This window comes from Anolis sagrei, chromosome 4 (genome assembly GCF_037176765.1).
Source record: "Anolis sagrei isolate rAnoSag1 chromosome 4, rAnoSag1.mat, whole genome shotgun sequence".
Taxonomy (NCBI): Eukaryota; Metazoa; Chordata; class Lepidosauria; order Squamata; family Dactyloidae; genus Anolis; species Anolis sagrei.
Genome location: NC_090024.1, coordinates 137,692,149 through 137,712,125, shown reverse-complemented (window position 1 = coordinate 137,712,125; position 19,977 = coordinate 137,692,149). Strand labels below are relative to the sequence as shown.

The window sequence follows — 19,977 nt, the reverse complement described above, 5'->3', positions numbered from 1 at the left end:
TGCCTCGGTGAATAATGCATGCAGATCCCAGTAAGGTGGCCTTTTGCAGCTGGCAGGTGGTAATCTTGTCAGCGCCGATTGTGTTTAAGTGCAGGCCAAAGTCTTTAGGCACTGCACCCAGTGTGCCGATTACCACTGGGACCACCATGACTGGCTTGTGCCAGAGTCTTTGCAGTTCGATCTTTAAATCCTCATATTGTGTCAGCTTTTCTATTTGTTTCTCTTCAATCCTGCTATCATCTGGGATTGCAACATCAACAATCCATACTTTTTAACACGATCATGAGGTCAGGAGTATTGTGCTCCAGAACTGTCTGTCTGAATTTGGAAGTCCCAGAGTAGCTTGACGTGTTCATTCTCTGTAACTTTTTTCCAGTTTGTGATCCCACCAGTTCTTTGTCACAGGCAGATGGTATTTGTGGCACAAGTTCCAATGAATCTGATGATGATGATGATGATGATGATGATGATTATGTTTCTGCTTCTGATAGCAAAGTTTATGTTAAAGAATGTCCAGGAAGCATTTAATTTGTTAAATCAGGAATATCTAGCACTATACTTTCCAGCAGCTAAGTTTGTTTTCTGTTCCTTTTTCAGAAATGAGTAAACAAAGGGTTCATGAAAGAAAAGGCTAATGAAGAAGCAGCAATCATAGCTTTGTTAAACTTAGATGGTCCCTCTACATACAGTTTAAATTGAATCTTAATATAATTACTATAGGTAAAGACAGAATATGTAGAGTACATGAATTAACACAGATAAATATTTTATATATATATATATATATATATATATATATATACACACACACACACACACACACACACGCGCCCCCCTGGTGGCACAGGAGGTTGGACCTCTGAGCTGTAGAACTTGCAGACTGAGAGGGTGGTGGTTCAAATCTGGGGAGCTGGATGAGCTCCCGCTGTTAGCCCAAGCTTCTGCCAACCTAGTAGTTCGAAAATATGCAAATGTGAGCAGATTGTTAGGAACCGCGTCTGCGGGAAGGTAACAGCGCTCCATGCAGTCATGCTGGCCACGTGACCTTGGAGATATCTATGGACGACACCGGCTCTTCAGCCTAGAAATGGAGACGAGCACCACCCCTCAGTGTCAGACACAACTAGACTTAACGTCAGGGGAAACCTTTACCTTTACCTAACATATTGGCCTTGTTTATATGATTTTTAAATGACACATGGCCCTGTAGAATTATAGAATCAGAAGAGAACACAAAAGCCACCCCCTGTCATGCAGAAATACACAATTAAAGCACTCCCAACAGAGGGATCATATTCCACTTTTAAAGAGCTCTCGCCGGTAGAAAGTTCTTCCTAATGTCTTGGTGGAATCTCTTTTCTTATATTTGGAATCCATTGCTCCTCAGAGGAATGGAAAACAAGCTAGCTCCATCTTCAGTATGACATGCCATTAGAATGATATTTTAACAAGGCTATCATGTCACCTCTTAACCTTCGCTTCTCAAGGCTACACATACCCAACTCCTCAACATAGTTTCCTGACCTTTTACCATTTTGATTGCCCTCCTGAACATGCTACAGGTTTGAATATTCATCTTGAATTGAGGTGCACAGAACCAGACACAGTTAGAGCGCCATAATTCCACTTTCACGGCCATAGCTGCATACTGTAGAATCCTGGGGTTTGTGACGAGGAAATAGAGTTATCTGGCTGAAACTATAAATCTCAAGGTATTGTTGAAGGCTTTCATGGCTAGAATCACTGGGTTGCTGTATGTTTTTCAAGCTCTATGGCCATGTTCCAGAAACATTATCTCCTGACGTTTCACCTGCATCTATGGCAGGAATCCTCAGAGGTTGTGAGGTCTGTTGGAAACTAGGAAAATGGGGGATGTCCAGAGTGGGAGAAAGAACTCTTGTCTGTTGGAGATAGGTATGACTGTTTCAATCCCAAGGTTTCATAGGATGGAGCTATGATAGTTAAACTCGTATCAAAGTGATATGATTGTATAGTCTGTAATGGTCTCTAGAGACCTGAAATCTTGTACAATGCATAGTATTGGACATTTCTGTTTTCCAGGGGGTGCGGGGGGGGGGGGGGGGGGGGGAATAAAAAGTTGTTCACTTCCAGTTTCTCCCTGAAAATATGATCACAAATTGAACCCACTGTTGATTTAGATATTTTCAAGTTATATTTTTAAAATTGATATACCTATAATTGCAAAGGTTCCCTGACAAAAAGAAAAGTTTATAAGTGGGGCTTATACTGTATATACTTTTGTGTCAGAATGATACCTCAAAACGTTTAAGGCACTTGCACATCATAGTTGAATCTGGAAGACATCATTATTAGGAAAGTTTGAAAAGTTTATGTCACTCCTCCAGGGCATAAAACAAACCACCAAACATGTTAGGTACTACTATCTAAGCTAGAAAACAAATATTTGTTTGGTATTTAGTCATCCTAATTGTTAAGAGAGTGTGAAAACTGGATTTTTAAAAATGTTTTCCACTGCTGAGGTTTTCTCTGACAGTAAAGGAAAACATTCAAAGCACATATGGGATAGGATGATGGGCTTCATTGCCTCTGTCAATGTTGAATTAGAATTCTGGGAGACATACAACAGCAATATTGTTTATCTATGCTTCAGTTACTACTATATACTAGTCAAGGACGCCATTGCCCTGAGTCTGCAAGACTTGAGCATTAATTCATTCACAGGATCACTATATTAAGTCAACTTACTGGCAGTTAACAACAACAGCAACAACACTGTCAGGAGAGAATGCTCTGGAACATAGCCATACAACCCGGAAAACTCACAGCAACCCGGCAACAACACTGCTGGTTAATTCAGACTGTGAAGATTCCCAAACCTTAGCCATTCCTTTGGATAATTTCTCCCCCTCGGCACCTGCCACCTGATATCCTTTAAGCTGGAGATGCCTAAGAATTGACCTGGGACCTTCTGCATGCAAAGCACTGATCGCTGGCCCGTCCCCTAATTCCACAGACCAGCTGTTCCTAGTAAGCTTGCCTTCTGCAGGCACAGACACACACATTCCTGACTGCGATTGGAAATCCCCGGAAGGCGGATTCAAGTGTATGAAAGAGTCAGAGAACTCCCATTACACCATATTCAGGCTCATGCTGCATTTGCTTGTATTGTGCTGGTTAATACTGGTGACTTTATCACACTGAAAAGGGACGTTATAAAATAAAAGCAGACAATTACCTTCCTGTTTCTTCTGGCTTAATTTTTTTTATTCACAGTATTTATACCCCATGCTTCTCACCCTGAAGGGGACTCAGAGCGGCTTATAGAAAACACATACGGCAAACATTCAATGCCGATTATACAATTAACAATGACAGACAACACAAACAGAGGTAAATGCAGTTTTTCCCATTTTATTTCCAGCATCTTGGAGACTGTGCTTGGGTGTGTGTGTGTGCACTGTCGCTCCATCTTCCATGCCGAGGAGTTTTTCTCCAATTGATGTCTTTAAGGGCACCTTTAATACCTCCCCGCTAAAAGCAGTACCTATTTTATCTACATGCTCTGCTTTCTGCTTTCGACCTGCTAGGTGGGCAGGACTTGAGCTCGAACTGCCCACCTTCCGATCGGCAAGATTTTTCTGCGACACAGAGGTTTAGCCTGCTACGCCTTAAGTTTGCTGTAACTTTTAAAATGATGTCATTTTTCTTAAAAACTAATTTTTTCTTCAACAGTGTACAATTTGTTTATGAGTAGAAGGTAGATAGAGTGCAACCTTGTGTTCAGTTATTTATGGAAGAGTCAAGTCGAATTCAGGCATATTTAAATATCGAAGTTTCTGACAGTGAAGCTACTTTTCGCAAAGTTTTTTAAAAAATTCTTGCTTAGATCCCTTTTACTACTTGTCCTCTGATTCGCTGGAAGGTTTTAGCATCATCAACGTGGGGATGATGGAGAAACACAGACTTGTGACACTGGGCTGTAACAGTGTATCTGCAGCAAACAGTGCAAGAAATCTTTAGCTGAGAAAAAACAGAATTCTACTTTAGTTTTGTGTACTTGCCTATAACTGGATGGTTGGAAAGCCAGAATCTGTTACTGAGCATGAGTGAACAAAAAAACAGAGAGAGAGGGGAGAACTGATAAAGCAGTCTCACCAGTTAAGCTTTGCATGTTGAAAAAAAAAGCATAGATGTATATGCGTCAGGTTTTACAATGTATTGTAATGTAATATAGCTGAGTCATGCACTGCTAATAGGCTTCTATTGGAAATGCTGAGTCATGCATTAACTGTATATAGGGAATTATTTGGGGAATGTGTTCTGGCCTAGTCCAGGTGATTGTGAATGATGTAATCCTGGGTTTGAGTTAAGTCAGTGAGTTGGGAACCAATCAGAGATTGCTATGTGTAATTGTATAGAATTGTATATAAGGAAGTCATGTAGAGTGTGTACTCTCTCCTTGTCCTGAGATGCTGTTTGTCAAAGGCTCTATGTAATTGATTAAAAGAACCTGTCTGCTAAGACAAGATATAACCGTGTGCTGTGGTAAGTTTGTAGTGTCATCTAGATTGGAGGGGAAAACAATAGTAAAACTGACAATGGCCGGGCATGTGCTCAAGTGTTTCAGAGTGACTGCAGTTTGTGGGAGCAGTTGACTGAAAATACTGTGCAGGAAGAAGCTACTGGAAAGCGCTGAAGTTGTGCAACTGATCTGCTGCTGAATTGTGAAATTAATCTCAACAATACGTTTGGCTACAATCATGGGAATCATAGTATAGACCAGGCATGGGAAAACTTCGACCCACCAGGTGTTTTGTACTTCAACTCCTACAATTCCTAATAACCTGTAGGCTGTTAGAAATTGTGGGCGTTGGAGTCCAAAACACCTGGAGGGCTGAAGTTTGCCCATGCCTGATACAGATTGATGAAGAGAAAAGTAATCTGTAGGAGCATTTTATATTAAGCTTTTGTTCTTTAGAAAGTTGAAAAGGCTTTTGTTATTTATTCAAGACTTAACCGACTTGATTGTCTTATGTCACGTGTATTGTTAGGTTTGGCTAAAATGGGTAAAACATATTGAGCTGCTCTTCTTTTTAGTGGGATAGGAAACTATTCTTTGCATATTACTTCTGCCTCTGGTACAAACTTTTATGTCAAAGAAGTAATGCACAGGAATATATCTATTTTGTTAACAGAGGCATACCTGCATTCAGTTAACCTGCATTCATACCTGAGCTAGTGAGTTTGCACATCCTTATTGGGAAGGAGTAACCTTCTTAAAGAAAAACAGTGGAACTTCTGAGTAAAATTCAAAACAGGATTATGAGTCATGGCCCTAGAACTAGAAGTTCATGGAAACTGCTGGTGTTAGGGCCTCTGGACTATTAAAGTACCCAGATTACACTTGGGTAATTATTTATTTCGTACATTTCTACTCTGCCCTTCTCCCCATAAGGGGACTCAGGGCGGCCTCACATAAGCATCAATTGATGCTAACAACATATACACCATAACATTACAATTAAAATAGTAAAATCATTTTAAAAACATTTTACAAAATCATCAATACACTTCATTTAAGAATACATTAACGTGCCAGTACAGCCAAAAACCAAGCCAGGAGAATCCAATGTCATAAAATAAATTCCAGAATTCCTTTCCCTATTGCCGCTATCCTCTAGCCCAGGGGTCCTTAAACTTTTTAAACAGAGGGCCAGGTCACAGTCCCTCAAACTGCTGGAGGGCCGGATTATAATTTGAAAAAAACATGAATGAATTCCTATGCACACTTCACATATCTTATTTGTAGTGCAAATACACTTAAAAACAATACAATAATTAAAAATGAAGAACAATTTTAACCAGTATAAACTTAGTAGTATTTCAATTGGAAATGTGGACCTGCTTTTGGCTGATGAGATTGGAATGTTGTTGTTGTTGTGTGCTTTCAAGTAGTTTCAGACTTAATTTGACTCTGAGCAAGGGCCGGGTAAATGACCTTGGAGGGCCGTATCTGGCCCCTGGGCCTTAGTTTGAGGACCCCTGCTCTAGCCGAACACCTGGTAACTGCACCTGTGTTGGAAATAGCAACCTTCTTTAAGCCTCCACTAGTTATTTGTTATGTATATAATTCAGATTGCTTACTGTATTGTATATGTGTGTATTGGTATGCAATTTTCCTTAACTTTATGTTGTGGGAGGGGCTGCAGACCATGTGATCAGATCTGGGCTTGTTCACAACTCAGACTCCATTTTAGAAACAGTATGCTTTCAGATGCCAATAGAGGCAGAAGCCATTAGAACAGGGGGTCCCCAAACTAAGGCCCATGGGCCAAAACCGGTCCTCTAAGGTTTTTTCCCCAGCCCCCACCACTACCACCATGCACATACTCATACATGGCTGGCGAGTTTACTCATGGCACATGCACGAACATACAAATGGCAGCAAGTGCATGTGTGCAGTAAGGGTGAGTGGCAGTGAAAGCGAATGTGTGTGTGTGGGGGGGGGGCGTGTGTGTGACACAACTGATGTGTGCATGCATATGTGCACAGCCGACACATATATGGCATGTACGTACCCACGTTCAATTAAAGTCTCCCCCCCCCCCAATAGTTTGCAGGACCGTGTACCGGCCCTATACTTAAAAAGTTTATTGACCCCTGCATTAGACTTTCAATGTAGTAACTGTATGCTTTTAGAAGTCAGTAGAAAGTGAATGCTTTCGAAAACAGAGACTTCATTAGACTCTCAGACCAGAGAGATGCTTTGGACTTTGGACTGTTGATTATGAGAAAGATGCCCTGTGTTATCTGCACAGAGAAACTACTTCAAATTCTATCTGTAACTGGACTGATAAGAAATATACCTGTATGCTGAATACATGAAGTTTGTGAGTAAACCAACTATATTATTTTTAAAGAAGTTTGCTTATTTTTGTCTCTTGGGAGCATTTTTCCAAAAGGTTATGATTTCTGATAAAGTTATGCCTTTCCAAAAATCATAATTTCTCCAAAAACTTAGCAACTCTATCAGGTGCTAGGCACTCCTAGGGTAGAAGGACGAACTCAACATTTTGAATTCCCTCAGATTTCAGTGTCTGTTCCATTCCCTTGTGATACTCCTGCAAAAGAGTTTGTTGTTAATTGCCATAAATTCACTTTTGACTTATGGCAACTCTGAATGAGAGATCTCCAAGATGCCCATTTGTAACAACCCTCCTTTAGTCTTGCAAGCTCAGGGCTGTGGCTTTCTTGACTGAGTCAATCCACCTGCTATGTGGTCTTCCATCCTTTTTTTCTGTTTTTCACTTTAGCAAGCATGATCACATTTCCCCATGAGTCACACCGTCTCATGTTTAGTCATCTTGGCTTCTAGGGAGACTCCAGACCTGATTTGCCTTAGGACTCATGCCAGTTCATTGTATCTCTAGAGCTTTCCTCCAGCACCACGCTGAAATGAATTGCTGTTCTTATTCTCAGCTTTCATCACTGTCCAGCTTTTTTCAACATAAAGGGGATTGAAAATATCACAGCATGGAAGATCCTGATTTGGGGATTCAGTGCTGCATCTTTGCATTTTAGGATTTTGTGTAATTCCTTTGTAGCTGCACTCCCAAGTCAAGAAATCAGATTTATGACCCAGACAAATTAAAACAGCCCTGTGATTGAATGCCCTGAAGTTGGATTTGTCTCCTTATAGCGATTCTGCAGTGGAGACCCCCCCCCCCCCCACCCCACATACTTGGCATCTACCTTTCTGGAAGAATCTAACCTGTAAAATCCACATTTCCTTCGTAGTTTTATGGAGTGGTGATTTCCATTAGAGAAGAGGACACTTCCATTCAGTACAACCTAGAAATAGTAAAAAGGAGTTTTGAATTTTCTTTCCACAAAATAATAATAATAATAATAATAATAATAATAATAATAATAATAAGGAATTGGATTAAAATGTGTAACTGTCTTACAACATGAAGGCTGTAGATATATATGGATTCTTTAACATGGAGAAGATTTTCATGAGGATTTCAGAGAGCTACCTTTCTCAATTAAAGAAGCCAACTGACCAGATATGAATGAAACCTTATTTTTAAAGGAGTTCCAATACCGCAAGAATAAGGGAAGGCATGGAAATCAGGTACAGAAGAAACAGTTGGGTGTGCCATTTGAATTGTGAAATAATTCCCTCCTTGAGCAGAGAATTCAATCTCTTCCAGACAGGCCCTCTATCCCAGGATCTGATCCCAGGTTTTCTGTTTATCCCAGATTATCTGGCAGTGGAGACTCATATAATCCAGGTTAAAGAAGAAAACCTGGGATCAGATGCTGGGATAGAGGGACTGTCCAAAAGGGCCCTTAGAGCATGTACAGCAGGGGTCCACAAATTTTTTAAACAGAGGGCCAGGTCACAGTTCCTCAAACTGTTGGAGGGCCGGATTATAATTTGAAAAAAACATGAATGAATTCCTATGCATACTGCACATATCTTATTTGTAGTGCTAAAAACACTTTAAAACAATACAATAATTTAAATGAAGAACAATTTTAACAAATATAAATTTATTAGTATTTTAATGGGAAGTGTGGGCCTGCTTTTGGCTGATGAAATTGGATTGTTGTTGTTGTTGTTGTGTGCTTTCAAGTCATTTCAGACTTAGGTTGACCCTGAGCGAGGGCCGGGTAAATGACCTTGGAGGGCTGTATCCGGCCCCTGGGCCTTAGTTTGAGGACCCCTGATGTACAGTGTTCTTTGTCCTAAATAATGTTAGTTTTGTTTAGTTAGCTTCCAAAGAAATAGTTTGCACATTTATGAGTATGCCAGATAAGGTCAAGGTTTCTCAGCATTCCCTATGGTTGCTAGGGGTTCTGCAAAAGATTATAATTGGAACCAAAACACATTTCGAGCTGTAGATATAATATTTTTTTATGCAGGGGTTCCCTGAGGCCTGAAAAATGATTGAAAGGGTTCCTTGGGTAAAAAGATTGAGAAAGACTGGACTAGAGGAAGCCAGCCTTTTCCCAAACAGGAGTCTTAGACCAAAAGCAAGACCACTTTTTTTTTATCGTGTCAGTGCAACCAGTCGATTATATTACATTTCTAACAGAACAAAGCAAAAAAAAAAAAAAACCCAAAAAAAAACCAGACAAAATACGAAAATTGTGAGTTTGGTAGTTGATTAAATGTCCTTTGTCCAGTATCTGGCCACTTGGAGTGCTTCTAGTGTTGCTGCAAGAAGGTCCTCCATTGTGCATGTGGCAGGGCTCAGGTTGCATTGCAGCAGGTGGTCAGTGGTTTGCTCTTCTCCACACTCGCATGTCAAGGATTCCACTTTGTAGCCCCATTTCTGAAGGTTGGCTCTGCGGCTCAGGGTGCCAGACGCAGTCTGTTCAGCGCCTTCCAAGTCGCCCAGTCCTCTGTGTGCCCAGCGAGGAGTCTCTCATTTGGTATCAGCCATTGGTTGAGGTTCTGGGTTTGAGCCTGCCACTTTTGGACTCTCGCTTGCTGAGGTGTTCCAGTGAGTGTCTCTGTAGATCTTAGAAAACTATTTCTAGATTTAAGTCGTTGATGTGCTGGCTGATACCCAAACAGGGGATGAGCTGGAGATGTCTCTGTCTTGGTCCTTTCACTATTGGCTGCTACTTCCTGGCGGATGTCAGGTGGTGCAATACCGGCTAAGCAGTGTAATTTCTCCAGTGGTGTAGGGCGCAGACACCCCGTGATAATGCGGTATGTCTCATTAAGAGCCACATCCACTGTTTTAGTGTGGTGAGATGTGTTCCACACTGGGCATGCATACTCAGCAGCAGAATAGCACAGCGCAAGGGCAGATGTCTTCACTGTATCTGGTTGTGATCCCCAGGTTGTGCCATTCAGCTTTTGTATGATATTGTTTCTAGCACCCACTTTTTGCTTGATGTTCAGGCAGTGCTTCTTGTAGATAAGAGCACGGTCCAGAGTGACTCCCAGGTACTTGGGTGCGCTAAAAAAAATTGCAATTTTCCTTATGATTAGGACATCATGAATCATAAAGCTAACCAATTTGAATTGGTAGAAGGCTGTGAACAAGGAAACCTTCTTATCCCAGTCACTTGAAAATGTTCTTGTTTGGACGCTACAGTTGTGACAATTTGTCAGATCATTTTAATGTCTGGGGAAAGGTTGTGTTGAGTTGTGAAAGTTGTTATATGACATTTGTACCCATGTTATGCTTATTCTTTCTCCTCTTCCTTCTTCTTGCATTTTGTCAGTTAGCTGTAAAATGTCATCCATTATCCCCTATTCCTGTCATGTGTGGTTGGGTATTTTATTTATTTATTTATTTATCTATTTATTTATTTATCGTGTCAGGAGCTAACCAAACAGTTGTATTGTATTAAAAAAAGAAAAACAAAAGGTTTGCAGACTTGGCATTCTTTTAAGTGTCCTTTGACCAGAAGCTGTCCACTTGGAGTGCCTCTGGTGTTGCTATAAGAAGGTCCTCCATTGTGCATGTGGCAGGGCTCAGGTTGCATTGCAGTAGGTGGTCTGTGGTTTTCTCTTCTCCACACTCACAAGTCATAGATTGCACTTTGTAGCCCCATTTCTTAAGGTTGGCTCTGCATCTCATGTTGCCAGAACGCAGTCTGTTCAATGCCTTCCAAGTGGCCCAGTTTTCTGTGTGCCCTGGAAGGAGTCTCTCATTTGGTATCAGCCATGGCTTGAGGTTCTGGGTTTAAGCCTGCCACTTTTGGACTCTCGCTTGCTGAGGTGTTCCAGCGAGTGTCTCTGTAGATCTTAGAAAACTATTTCTAGATTTAAGTAGTTGGCGTGCTGCCTGATATCCAAACAGGGAAATGTCACTGCCTTGGTCCTTGACTCCTTTCACTATTGGTTGCTACTTCTCGGCGAATGTCAGGTGGTGCAATACCGGCTAGACCAGGGGTCCTCAAACTTTTTAAACAGAGGGCCAGGTCACAGGTCAAGCCGTTGGAGGGCCGGATTATAATTTGGAAAAAACAACAACAACATGAATGAATGAATTCCTATGCACACTGCACATATTTTATTTGTAGTGCAAAAAAAAAAAACCCTCTTAAAAATAATATAATTAAAATGAAGAACAATTTTAACAAGTATAAACTTATTAGTATTTCAATGGGAAGTGTCTTAGAGCCCTTCCAGACAGCTTTTGGCTGATGAGATAGAATTGTTGTTGTTGTATGCTTTCAAGTCGTTTCAGATTTAGGTTGACCCTGAGCGAGGGCTGGGTAAATGACCTTAGAGGGCCGTATCTGGCCTTCGGCCTTAGTTTGAGGACCCCTGGGCTAGACAGTGTAATTTCTCCAGTGGTGTAGGGCACAGACACCCCGTGATAATGCGGCATGTCTCATTAAGAGCCACATCCACTGTTTTAGCATGGTGAGATGTGTTCCAGACTGGGCATGTATACTCAACAACAGAGTAGCAAATCCAAGAGCAGATGTCTTCTCTGTATCTGGTTGTGATCCACAGGTTGTGCAAGTCAGCTTTTGTATGATATTGTTTCTGGAGCCCACTTTTTGCTTGATATTCAGGCAGTGCTTCTTGTAGGCCAGAGAACGGTCCAGAGTGACTCCCAGGTAGTTGTGTGTGGTGCAATACTCCAGCATTGGCAGCATGCAGCCAAACAAGCAAACCAACCAACAGACCTTTTCAGGACCAACCATGACAATAATCTCAATCAACACTGAAGGCATGTCAGCTGCCAAAGAACAACTGCTCCATGAACTGTGCCAAGATACTTTAACTGGGTGCTTTTCATGTACAGCATGTTGGACTAACATCATTTTCAGACAGCATGGAATTATGGGAGTTCTAGTACTGTATATCTGCAGAACATCTGGCAAGGAAAGGCTGACACACAGCTTCCGGCACATGCTCTTAAACAAGAGATGCAGGTGTCAGCTCAACATTTTCTGCCATAGATTCAATTAGCTTCATTGCAGTTTCCATCTTTCCTCCGCTACTCTTTTTCATGTTGTCATTGGTGTTGACACGTTTAAAGAACTTAATCCTTAAATTTCTTCCTAGCTAATTTATGATAATTTTACCTTCTCTTCATCCTCACCCAATGCTTTTTCATCACCTGATCCATCACATAGATGGGCATTTCCAAACGTGCGGAGTTGATTCTTCGGGGGATAATATGGCCTGTTCTGTTTGCTGTATGCAAATTCAATACGAACTTTGTGAAAGAGTTCCTCTCATTATCTAATACAGAAGACATTGTGTTTATCAAATCAGAGAAGCTCATATGACCTGAAAAGAGTTTTGCCCATTTGCTTTTTTTGCCAAGTCAATAACCTCTGGCACCAGCAATTATTGACCGGATACACATTTGCTTAGAGGAGGCCATAATGACCCTTTGACCCTAAAATATCTAAAATGGAGCACTGCAAACAACAAGAAAGGATTGTGGGATGGAATGACATCTACTAGAACTCTATTAGTTGGTTTGGTAAAAGAAAGTACGTCAGACAATACATAATTAACATATGGAATTCGCTGCCATAAAGTATGATAATCTAACCTTGATTTAGGTAATTCTAGAAAAGAGGAGATGTATTTCTGAAATACTGACCTCTAGATCTGACCATAGTGATTCTATGGTCAGTTTTCAGTGGAAGGTGATCGTAGTGTCATGCTGGAGGATCTAGACCAGTGGTTCTCAACCTTCCTAATGCCGCGATCCCTGAATACAGTTCCTCATGTTGTGGTGATCCTCAACCATAACATTATTTTCTTTGCTACTTCATAAGTGTAATTTTGCTACTGTTATGAATTGTAATGTAAATATCTGATATGCAAGATGTATTTTCATTTACTGGACCAAATTTGGCACAAATATCCAATATGCCCAAATTTGAATACTGGTGGGGTTGGAGGAGATTGATTTTGTCATTTAAGAGTTGTAGTTTCTGGGATTTTATAGTTCACCTACAATCAAAGAGCATTCTGAACTTCACCAATGGTGGAATTGAACCAAACCTGGCACACAGAACTCCCATGACCACCAGAAAACACTGGAAGGGTTTGATGGGCATTGACCTTGAGTTTTGGAGTTGTAGTTCACCTACATCCAGAGAGCACTGTGAACTCAAACAACGATGGATCTGGACCAAACTTGGCACAAATACTCAATATGCCCAAATGTGAACACTAGTGGAATTTGGGGAAAATAGACCTTAACTTTTGGGAGTTGTAGTTGCTGGGATTTATCGTTCACCTACAATCAAAGAGCATTCTGAACCCCACCAACGATAGAATTGGACCAGACTTCCCACACAGAACCCCCATGACCAATAGAAAATACCTCAATAGAAAATCACTTCACTACCTCTGAGGATGCTTGCCATAGATGCAGGTGAAATGTCAGGAGAGAATGCCTCTAGAACATGGCCATATAGCCCAAAAAAACCTACAACAACCCAGAAAATACTGTGTTTTCTGGTGGCCTTTGGCGACCCCTCTGACACCTCCTTGCGACCCACCCGGGGGTCTGACCCCCAGGTTGAGAAATGCCGATGTATACATTACTAGAGCGATATTATTTCTGGTATTTATTTATTTATTTGTCATGTCAGGGCAACCAGTCAATTATATTACATTTCTAACAGAACAAAGGAAACAAACAGACAAAATACAAAAATTGTGAGTTTGGTAGTTGATTAAATATCCTTTGACCAGTATCTGGCCACTTGGAGTGCTTCTGGTGTTGCTGCAAGAAGGTCCTCCATGGTGCATGTGGCAGGGCTCAGGTTGCATTGCAGCAGGTGGTGAGTGGTTTGCTACTCTCCACACTCGCATGTCGTGGATTCCACTTTGTAGCCCCATTTCTTGAGGTTGGGTCTGCATCTTGTGGTGCCAGAGCGCAGTCTGTTCAGCGCCTTCCAGGTTGCCCAGTTTTCTGTGTGCCCAGTGGGGAGTCTCTCATTTGGTATCAGCCATTGGTTGAGGTTCTGGGTTTGAGCCTGCCAGTTTTGGACTCTTGTTTGCTGAGGTGTTCCAGCGAGTGTCTCTGTAGATCTTAAAAAACCATTTCTAGATTTAAGTCGTTGACGTGCTGGCTGATACCCAAACAGGGGATGAGCTGGAGATGTCTCTGTCTTGGTCCTTTCACTATTGGCTGCTACTTCCCGACAGATGTCAGGTGGTGCAATACCGGCTAAACAGTGTAATTTCTCCAGTGGTGTAGAGCGCAGACACCCCGTGATAATGCGGCATGTCTCATTAAGAGCCACATCCACTGTTTTAGTGTGGTGAGATGTGTTCCACACTGGACAAGCATACTCAGCAGCAGAGTAGCATAGCGCAAGGGCAGATGTCTTCACTGTGTCTGGTTGTGATCCCCAGGTTGTGCCAGTCAGCTTTCGTATGATATTGTTTCTAGCACCCACTTTTTCCTTGATGTTCAGGCAGTGCTTTTTGTATGTAAGAGCACGGTCCAGAGTGACTCCCAGGTATTTGGGTGTGCTGCAATGCTCCAGTGGGATTCCTTTTTCTGGTAGAAAAAATAGCAAATACTTTATACATGGTTTTCCCACTCCCATTGGAATCCTGTTCCCCTAACCCCAGCAAATGTGGAGGGCTGACTGTTCTTAAAACGTGTGTTTATATTTTGTATAACCCCCCCCCCCCCCAAGATCTTTGAAATGGTTAAAGCACATAAGGATTCATTTTTGTTCTTTTAATTTATGATATATTATCACTGAAAAGAAGATCCAAGCAAAATCAAGCACAGTCATAACTTTCTGGAAGTGCTTTTCACGAGAGTTAAAACTCTCAAATGCTGGAGAGTCTCACATAACTTTCCCCAACATTCATCAGTATCATTCATTATCAAACATCTTGCTTCCAGAGTTCGGCAACACACGTGCTCCAACCTTTTCCCATAGAAGGGGCTGTAGGAAGCTCTGTAGGAAGGATAGTGCTGTTTGTACCTTTTCAAGGCTCAGAAGGAAGCACAGAACACAATTGTTTATTTATTTAATTTTACCCCCACCTTTGTCCCAAGGTGGCTTACAATAAAATTGAAACAAAATAAAGCTACAAAACCTATTAATATTAAAAATTTAAAAACTAGCAATACAATTTTAAAAAACAAAGTTAAAACTGCTTAAAAGGTATTTAAAACAATCAGATGAAAGCACAGTCCATGATATTATTTATTTATTTATTTATTTCACGCATTTCTACCCCGCCCTTCTCAATCCCCGAGGGGGGACTCAGGGCGGCTTACAAAAGGCAAAATTTGATGCCTACACAATAATACAGATAGACATATATAAACAACAATTAAAACAGTTTAAACAGTTAAAACAATCAGTTATATATCACAATCAATAAAACCAATTTCATACTCAACATTCGCCAACTCAGAGTCCATAAATTCATTCCACATTGTCCATTCCTATCAGTCGTCGTTGTCCTTTATTTATCTGCCAGATTGCCCAAATGCCTGGTCCCAAATCCATGTTTTTAATTTCCTTCTAAAGGAAAGGAGGGATGTCGATGATCTATTTTCCCCGGGGAGTGAATTCCACAGTTGAGGGGCCACAACCGAGAAGGCCCTTCTCCTCGTCCCCGCCAATCTCACTTGTGATAAAGGCGGGGCCGAGAGCAGGGCCTCCCCATAAGATCTTAAATTCCGAAGTGGGACGTAGAGGGAGATGCGTTCAGACAGATACGCTGGGCCGGAACCGTATAGGGTTTTGTAGGTCAAAACCAGCACTTTGATTTGTGCTCAGAACTGGATTGGCAGCCAGTGGAGCTGACACAACAGGGGGGTGGCATGCTCCCTGTATGACGCTCCAGTGAGTAATCTGGCTGCCTCCCGTTGGACTTGTTGAAGTTTCCGAACAGTCTTCAAAGGCAACCCCACGTAGAGTGCGTTGCAGTAATCCATTCGGGATGTAACAAGAGTGTGGACCACTGTGGCCAGATCCGATAAGCCCCCTTTGTCATGTGAAGTCAGAGCCAAAGCAGTTCCTAAAAAGAAAGGTCTTTGTCTTACAGAGAGAGAAGAGAGACAGCCATTTTCGCGGATTCCCCACTTCCCATTTCATATTTCCACTATGGCAACATGGATGGGGAAATAACAGGAAAATAGGGGAAATGGTTTTACTCCTTCAAACTCCCTCATCCTTCCCTAAAATGGACTATATTTCTCTGTCTAGCACCCCCCTTTGGCCTCCACTTGGATAATTTTAGCGCCCTCCTCTGGACACATTCCAGCTTGTCAACATTGCCCTTCAATTGCAGTGCCCAGAATTGGATGCAGTATTTCTGCCTTACTCAGACCACACCTGGAATAACACTGTGTCCAATTCTGGTCACCACAATTGAAGGGAGATGTTGACAAGCTGGAATGTGCCCAGAGGAGGGCAGCTAAAATGATCAAGGGTCTAGAGAACAAGCCCTATGAGGAGCGGCTTAAGGAACTGGGCATGTTTAGCCTTCAGAAGAGAAGGCTGAGAGGAGACATGATGAGGGCCATGTATAAATATGTGAGGGGAAGTCATAGGGAGGAGGGAGCAGGCTTGTTTTCTGCTCCCCTGGAGACCAGGACGCAATGAAACAATGTCTTCAAACTACAGGAAAGGAGATTCCACCTGAACATGAGGAAGAACTTGCTAACTGTGAGAGCTGTCCAGCAGTGGAACTCTCTCCCCCAGAGTGTGGTAGAGGATCCTTTTTTGGAGGCTTTTAAACAGAGGCAGGATGGCCATCTGTCGGGGATGTTTTAAAGGCAATTTTCCTGATTCTTGGCAGGGAATTGGACTGGATTCTATGATTCTATTAATGGAACAATCTAAATAAAAACTAATATAAACAAATAGTTACTCCCTGAGTGACAAACATCCGACCAACAAATGACTCCAAACAGGGGTGAGACAATAGAAAGGGAGAGAAATCTGTCTCTGAAAATGGAAATCCACCCCTGAAAGAGTTAGTATGGGGAAAAGATGTCTCCACTCAAGCTTTCTCACCAATCCTTGTTTTTGCAACAAGATGAGTTTTTCAAAATCCAATTTTCACAGGGACAGAAAGTGAAGTGAAATATTCTGATCAGGGGCACAGACAGAAAAACAAACACCACAGGTGTGTTCACTCCTCTCCAAGCTTCCCAAAGTTATATATAAACTCTTAAAAGTGTAGCTCCAGCCATATATATGTAACTAGCTGTCCCCTGCCACGCGTTGCTGTGGCCCATTCTGTGTAGGTGTATTGGCCTGGTAGGTGTATTGTGTGTAAATTTGATGTCAATTCGCCCAGTGGTTTCTGAGTTATGTTAATCCCACAAACGAACATTACACCTTTATTTATATAGATTACTAGCTGTCCCCTGCCACGTGTTACTGTGGCCCAATCTGTGTAGATGTGTTTTGTGTGTATATATATGTGTGTGTATATGTGTGTTTGCGTATATATGTGAGATTTTGTGCATGTGTTATAATGTATTTTTGTTTTTTGGCTTTTTAAATCTCTTCTTCTGTGTTTTTCAGTGTTTTTATGAGTGATGGTCACTCGTTGGCCTAGTAGGTGTATTGTGTCCAAATTTGGTGTCAATTCGTCTAGTGGTTTTTGAGTTATGCTAATCCCACAAACGAACATTACATTTTGATTTATATAGACTAGCCGTCCCCTACCACGCGTTGCTGTGGCCCACATGGGGGTTCTGTGTTAGGTTTGGTTCAATTCTATCATTGGTGGATTTCAGAATGCTCTGTGATTGTAGGTGAACTATAAATCCCAGCAACTACAACTCCCAAATGTCAAGATTCTATTTTCCCCAATCTCTACTAGTGTTCACATTTGGGCATATTAAGTATTGTTGTAGAGTTTGGTCCAGATCCATCATTGTTTGAGTCCAGAGTTCTCTCTAGATGTAGGTGAACTACAACTCCAAAACCAAAGGGCATTACCCATCAAACCCTTCCAGTATTTTCTGTTGGTCATGGGAGTTCTATGTGCCAAGTTTGGTGGAGTTCAGAATGTTCTTTGATTGTAGGTGAACTATAAATCCCAAGAACTTCCAACTCCCAAATGACAAAAACGTAATTTTTTGAGTGAAGGATATACATTGGGTTGTTAGGTGCATGCTGTCCAAATTTGGTGTCAATTCGTCCAGTGGATTTAGAGTTATGTTAATCCCACAAACGAACTATAAATCCCAGCAACTACAACTCCCAAATCATAAAGTCAAATTTTTGAGTGAAGGATGTACATTGGGTTGTTAGGTATATGCTGTCCAAATTTGGTGTCAATTCGTGAAGTGGTTTTGGAGTTATGTTAATCCCACAAACGAACATTACATTTTTATTTATATAGATCTATCTATCTATCTATCTATCTATCTAGATAGTCAGTCGTTGGCCTGAGAGGTGTCTTGTGTCCAATGTTGTGTCATTTTGTCCAGGGGGTTTGAGTTATGTTAATTTCACAAACATTACATCTTTATTTATATAGATGTGTGTGTCTGGAGTTACACTTTTAAGTATCCCTGTTCCGAGTTGCATACAAATTCAACTCCAGAACCAATCTTGTTCGTAGCTTGGGGGACTGCCTGCATTGGATACATAAATATTGGGCTGGCTTCCAGCTCGGTGACAAAGACGACTGGTAGAGGGAGGGGGAAAAAGCCCTTTCAAAGTTTTCCATCCGACTTTTGTGTGTGTGTGTGTGTGTGGGGGGGGGTGTTGTCCCTGCGCGTTTAAAAGAGGGACGCGGTTGCTGGGATCTCCCCCTGCGGGTGGCGCCGGGCTTAAAGTGGGAAGAGCCTCCAAAAGGGAGATCCAAAGCAGGAAAGGTGAACTACGGAATGCAAAGGAGGCGCGAGGACGGCTAATGATGATGGGCAAAGCGAGCGAGCCAGCGCGAGAGGCTAGGGAAGGAAAAAAAGAAGAAGAGGAGGAGGCGGAGGAAGTAAGTGGGCAGCGCATCGGACGCCGGCGCCGAAAGTCCGGTCCGGGTTTTGCCTGCAGCCCAGGCAGGAGAAGCAGCAGCAGCAGTGAGAGCGAGAGAGAGCGGCGTCGGCGGCGGCCTTTTGCAATGCGGTCCGCCTGTCTCGGTCCCTGCCGGGCGAGGATGTAGATAGAGGTGGGTTGGCCGAGAAGGAGACAGAGAGAGAGAGAGAGAAAGGCGGGAGGAAAGGCCAAGAGAGAGAAGCAGAGCGAGAGAAGAAGCGGAGGCAACTTGTCCCTTGGCGTCGGCTGCCCCCGGGAGCCCTTTGGGGCAGGTGCTGGCGGGAGTAGCAGCAACTAGCAAGCAGCAGCAATAGCCTCTCCTCTTCTCCTCCTCCTCCATTACGCTCCGGATTTGGATCTTTAATCCGGCGGGCGACGGCGCGCGCGCAACACGCAGGAGAGGCGAGGCACGCGGACTGCCCGGAGCGGCGGCGGCGGCAGCGGCGGCGGCTGCAAGATCGCCTTCCTTCCTTCCTTCCTTCCTCTTTTCCTTGCTCCGGATCGGTAAGTGCAAACACTGGAAAGGGTACGAGGTGGAGGAGGAGGAAAAGGAAAGTCTGGAGGGGAAAAAAAAGTTTGCATTGGAGGAGGGGAAGGGGCGAACGAGGGGCTTTTGCAGCAGCAGGTCCCTCTCCGCCGCCTCTTGGCTTCGCCTTGGCTCGCGCTCGCCTTCCGGGGAGGTCTGGCTGTGGCGACGGTCTCAGCTCAGTGGCTCCAGACAAAAAGCGAGCCGCGTGCAGCAACCCAGAGGGTCTCCCCAAGAGGAATGCACAGCGCCCCTTAGATTTCCAGTCCTCTTGGGGAGACAGGGAGGAAGAAGGGCTTGATCTGATACACCCTTGTATTTCGACTCCTCTCTGCGCCTCTTTCCCTCAAACCCTCCGGAGCTGGGTTGCTTCGAGTCTTCCCCGCTGCATGGCTATGTTCCGGTAGCATTCTCTCCTGAAGTGCCTCCGCTACGTTTCGCTCAGTTTCCCCGATGGGTCTATTTTGTTTCTAAGGGGTTTGGGC

General features: G+C 42.7%; 1 protein-coding gene across 4 annotated transcripts in view; it reads left to right on the top strand.

Annotated features, from left to right (window-relative positions):
• Window positions 1-18,752: 18,752 nt before the first annotated feature.
• CXXC5 (CXXC finger protein 5) overlaps window positions 18,753-19,977 on the top strand; it is a 91,977-nt gene continuing 90,752 nt past the window's right edge. For 3 of the 4 annotated variants that reach the window (XM_060774130.2, XM_060774127.2, XM_060774128.2), the window contains exon 1: window positions 18,754-19,470. The gene's annotated coding sequence lies outside the window, so the exon portion shown is untranslated. Of the gene's footprint in view, window positions 19,471-19,977 lie in introns of all 4 variants that reach the window. The other variant, XM_060774131.2, reaches the window with a different exon arrangement.